Raw genomic sequence first — 5632 nt, 5'->3', positions numbered from 1 at the left:
TCCATGTTATAAGATGTTTCACGGCTTCATCGTTGTTCTTTATTGTTGTGTAGTATTCCATTGTGTGAATATACCATAATTTATTTATCCATTCTTCTGTTGATAGGCACCTAGGTTGTTTCCATCTTTTTGCTATTGTGAACAGTGCTGCAGTGAACATGGGCGTGCATATATCTATTCGTGTGACGGCTTATTTCTCTAGGATATATTCCAAGGAGCAGGATAGCTGGATCGTATGGTACTTCTATTTCTAGCTTTTTAAGGAAGCGCCAAATGGATTTCAAAAGTAATTGTACCATTTTACATTCCCACCAACAGTGTATAAATGTTCTAGTCTCTCCACAACCTCTCCAGCATTTATTATTTTGTGTTTTTTGGATTAATGCTAGCCTTGTAGGGGTGAGATGGTATCTCATTGTAGTTTTGATCTGCATTTCTCTAATGGCTTATGATCATGAGCATTTCTTCATGTGTCTGTTAGTCACCTGAATGTCTTCTTTGGTGAAATGTGTGTTCATATCCTTTGCCCATTTTTTAACTGGGTTATTTGTCTTTTTGTTGTTGAGGTTTTGCAGTATCTTCCAGATTTTAGAGATTAGACACTGATCAGATTTGTCATAGCCAAAAATTTTTTCCCAGTCTGTAGGTTGCCTTTTGACTCTTTTGGTAAAGTCTTTTGATGAGCATAAGTGTTTAATTTTCAGGAGCTCCCAGTTATCTAGTCTCTCTTTTGGTGCTTGTGCATTGTTACCGTTCATATTGTGTTTATGCCATTTACTAGGGCTCCTAGCATTGTCCCTATTTTTTCTTCCATGATCTTTATCATTTTAGATTTTATATTTAGGTCTTTGATCCATTTAGAGTTAGTTTTTGTGCATGGTGCGAGGTATGGGTTTTGTTTCATTTTTTTGCCAATGGATATCCAGTTATGCCAGCACCATTTGTTAATGTTTTCATCTTTTTGCTGTTGTGAATAATGCTGTGAACATGAGTGTGCATATGTCTATTGGTGTCTCTGCTCTTATTTCTCTAGGATATGTACCTAGGAGTCGATGACTTTTTAAATTATAAAAAGACTTGTGTACTAATGAAAAATTCAAATAGTGCAGGAAGGTATGAAATAAAGCATTAAAATCTTCTTTTCCTATTCTCTTGTCTCACTCTTCATTCTTCCTGATTCCAAAAATAGAGGCAAGACGGAGGGCTGGGGTGGGAGGTAGAGTTGGGGGAGTTCTGTTCTGCACTTTTATAAACTGTGTTATTTGTGAGTGTTTGTATGTGTGTGGGTTTTGAAATCATTTTAGTGGGATTTGGAAAGCAAGTAAAGATTAAAAACATGCACTCAGTTCACCATGTAAGAGCTTTTAAAACCACATACATTCATACACTTATTTATTTACAAAAATGGAACCATTGAGTACATATTAGTTGGTCACCTACATTTGTCTTTAATAAATTTTAGGCATCGTATCACGCTAATAAATATTTCTCTATAACATTATTTTAAATATAAATAGTATACCATTTTATGGATGTATTTATTTAACTTAGTATTGTTGGGCACTTAGGTTGCTTTTACTACGTCTGCCTGATGAACATAGCTTGAATGAGCTGTCTAGTATCTCTGTCTTTGCACACATGCTTAATTATTTCCTAAGAATAGATTTCTAAAATTGAAATAGCTCACCAAAGGATATGCACATTTTTAAGGCCTTTGATATGTACTAGGCATTTGCTCTTCTTACATTTTAAATGTGCAATCTTGGTGCTAACAATGAGTTTAGTGTTACTTCTAGGGTGGACACTATTTCAAATTGTTTTCATGTCAAGATCTGCCTCTTCTTCCAAAGTGAGGAGTTCCGAAAATCAGGTTTGTGAGGGTGGAAGCATAATCCTCCTCCTTTCAAAAACTGGAATGAGTCATTATCAGCTTTCCCTTCTCCACCCTTATTGAACACACGCATATCCCTGTCTTTTTTTTTTTTTAAAGATGTGGACTTCAGCCTTTAAAGATTCCATTCAAATAGGACTGGGGTATCTGTTCTAGGCCATTTTTACTTCCAGATTAGAATTTACTTCACCTCTTAAGACAGAGCTATCTTAACCAATTTCATAAGAGGGAGTAAATCTCCACAAATCTTTGGAAAGTATTAACAATGAAAACCCAAAAAAAAAAAAAAACTCAAATCCATTGCTGTCAAGTTGATTCCGACTCATAGTGACTCTATAGGACAGAGTAGAACTGCCCCATAGGGTTTCCAAGACTGTAATCTTTACAGAAGTAGACTGCTACATCTTTCTTCTGTGTAGTGGTTTGTGGGTTCAGTTAGCAGCTGAGCTTAACCACTGTGACATCAGGGCTCCTCAGCAATGAAAATGGTTGTTGTTTTTTTTAAAAAAAGAATGAAATGAGCTTAGGATGGACAGTAATTTTGGCAGTAAGATTCTCTGACACCTGGATAGATTCTCCATCTGTTCTCCTCCCCACTGGGTACTGGACCATGTTCACCAACCTCGTTGGGGCTGTAGAAAACCCAGCACCAGGGCATGCACAGACATATACCCTCACATACACATTCTTTTTTCTGTTTTTCTTGCCACTGCCACTATCATACCACCACCACCAAAGTCTAGTGAACTTAAAATGTGCAATGTCATAGTTCCTGCTGCTCAGGGCACTTTCTAAGTTAAAAAGCAAAGGAAACATAAATATGAATTTTCAAAAATCTGTAGTGGTATATACTGCTTTAAAGTTTATAAAATACTTTTGCATGTCTTAACTCATGGGATCTTTACAATAGCCTATTATGTAGTATTATGACTCCATTTCACAAATAACAAAACTGAAGTTGACAGGGTTTTTAATTTCTCCAAGACAAAGTTTAGAGTTTTCTTCCATTTCAGTACCTTCCCCTTTCTGCAGGTGCTGTGCCAAGAGGACTCATCCTACTGAAGTTGCTCTTAATCTGCGAGGGAAGCAACAGAATGAACTGATCACTCTCTGGGGCTGGGGAGCTTATCTTTTTTCCGCAAGGCTCTGATGTACTGCTTTCCATCAGCACTATGGGTAGCCTGACCAGACATACCTGTTAGTGGAGCAATATGGTTCTTATTTCCCCTTCTCTAGGACTAAACTCATGGTCACAGAAATCTAGGATGAAATGTTCTAGTAAAACTAGTTCCCACAGCAGATTAACTTACAATCAGCTAATTAAGGATTGATTTTCAGGAGATTCCAGATAAACAAGGATAATTAGAATGTTGTACATCATTGTTGTAAATTCTTAAATGATCTCTGCCAGAGTGCTCTAGCCACTCTGTTTGCCCTGGAGTGACTAGAACACTAATTTGTTCAAGTTAAGAACTGGTGGTAGGACAGAAATATCTACTTCAGTTCGGAGGAATAAAGAATAGAGGGAATGCCAGAAGCTCCACTTTAAAACGGCCAAGTTAATAATGGTATCCAAGAAATGCAAGGAATATAACATGGCTCTTAATTAAGCAGTAACTAGATGGGGTTCCAAGACTGGTTTTCTTTTGGGACTCAAACATATTTTCCCATAAAAACCTTATAATTATTGGTTAGGTACCACGTTCATCCTTAAAACCTACGAAAACAACATTGACTCTGAAGTGGCACTATCAATTTCCCCACAATTCCATTCTCATCCTAATAATTCCTGTGGGAGCCTTGAGGGTACTGGACAATAGGGGAATCGAGACATGAGACCCACTGAACCGTGAGAGGCGCTGTGGGTGGAGGTGGGCCCTTCTGAGATTCAGTGGCTCCCAAATGAGCATAAGAGGAAATGTGTAGTCCTTATGCTATTTCTGGGAGATGACCCAGAAGGAAGAGCCGTCAAAAACATCAATAGCTGTTCATATGTTGGAGTCCCAAGTCTCCAATCAATGGGTTAGTGATTGCTGGACTTAAGTTTCTTTCTAATTAAATTAAATTGCATTAGAACAAGATTGATAACTTGGACGAAATTTACTTTTGTGTTTCCTACGAAAAGGCCTCTTGTACTTCTTTTGCTCCCTACCCGATTCAGTCACTAGAACTTGTGTTGGAAATATAGCCAGTGTCTAAAAAGACTTGCTTCATTAGTCGAATAAGGAGATTAACTAAGATAACTGACATGTTCTGGTGTAATGGGGTCTTTACAGATGAACTCTGGGGACAGATAGAGAAGGTAATAGTAGGTTTGCCTAAGATCTGACAGGCAAACCAAGGGTGGGCCAATGAATTATGAATAAACATTTGCACAAAAAAGTAAAGAGAATAAATCCACAGCAGAGGCTCACCATTTATGAGATGTGAGGGCTTTGGGCATATTTAAAAAAGACAAAAACAAAAAACAATTGCTATGGAATCAGTTCCAACTCATGGCAACCCCATGTGTAGAACTGTGTTGCATAGGGTTTTCAATGGCTGATGGTTTGGAAATAGATCACCAGACCCTTCTTCTGAGGTGCCTCTGAATGGACTCAGACACCTATCTTTTGGTTAGCAGCTGAGCCGGTTAACCATTTGTATAACCCAGGGACTCCTTGGACATATTACCTATTCTCAGTGTCTTCATCTATAAAATGGGGCATAATAATAGTAACTACTACATAGGATTATTATGAATATTAAATAAGGTAATGCACACAAAGTACTTAGAAGAGTGCCTAGCAAATAGGAATTGGCAAGACCCCTGGGGTCAATGGCTGCACAGTGCATCCATATAGATGGTCAGTCCTCTGGGATGACCCAGAAACAATAGAAGGCGCTTGGATCTCACTTGGAGCCCTACAACAGATATCAGTCTTGGCCACATTGTTGTGAATTAATTAGGAACCAGCTTCATTCTAGAATCCCTGGCACTACGTAAGATCCTGAAATTGTGTAGTATGACCTGGAGATACACCCTGAAATGACCAAGGCTACTTTTCCTAACAGCCCAGAGATATTGGGACATAAAATAAAAATTGAGTTGAATAATAAAAAGTTTTATTTCACAACCCACTACAGCTATTATTATTAGGGAACTAAAATATATATCCAAATGTTAAACGAAAGAGCAGGGATTCAGGCACAAGATGGTTGAGAAGAATTTTGCTGCAGATACATTTTATTGATGCATTGGCCACCATGCAATTTCTAGAGGAGGGCCCTATAGAGAAACCTGGTTGTAGGGACCCTAGGGACTTGTTTCAAAGTCTCTTTTGTGTAACAGCTCACATAAAATTGAAAAAAACATCAATTGTTCCACATGAAAAAGAACTTGCAGGGGTGCTTGTCTCTGTGAGTAGCGGGAGGAAGGGTGATGGAGCTAGTTTAACCCACTTAGGAGAACCAACTTTCCCCCAAGCCTCTTAGAACCATGACTGTACTTGACCACACTTTCTTAGATTAGGTAGTAATTACAATTGTCCCAAAGTAGTAGAACTACATTTTTTTTTTCTTTAATCTTGCATGCAATCATTAAGATTTTTTTTTTTTAATTTTTCTTATTGTACTTCAGGTGAAGGCTTACAGAACAAATAGTTTCTCATGAAACAGTAGTACACATATTGTTTAATGACATTGGTTAACAACCCCATGACACGTCAACCCTCTCCCTTCTTGACCTTTTTTTTTTTTTTT

Source organism: Trichechus manatus, unplaced genomic scaffold (assembly GCF_000243295.1).
Source record: "Trichechus manatus latirostris isolate Lorelei unplaced genomic scaffold, TriManLat1.0 scaffold00037, whole genome shotgun sequence".
Classification (NCBI taxonomy): domain Eukaryota; kingdom Metazoa; phylum Chordata; class Mammalia; order Sirenia; family Trichechidae; genus Trichechus; species Trichechus manatus.
This window is presented reverse-complemented; position numbering follows the sequence as displayed.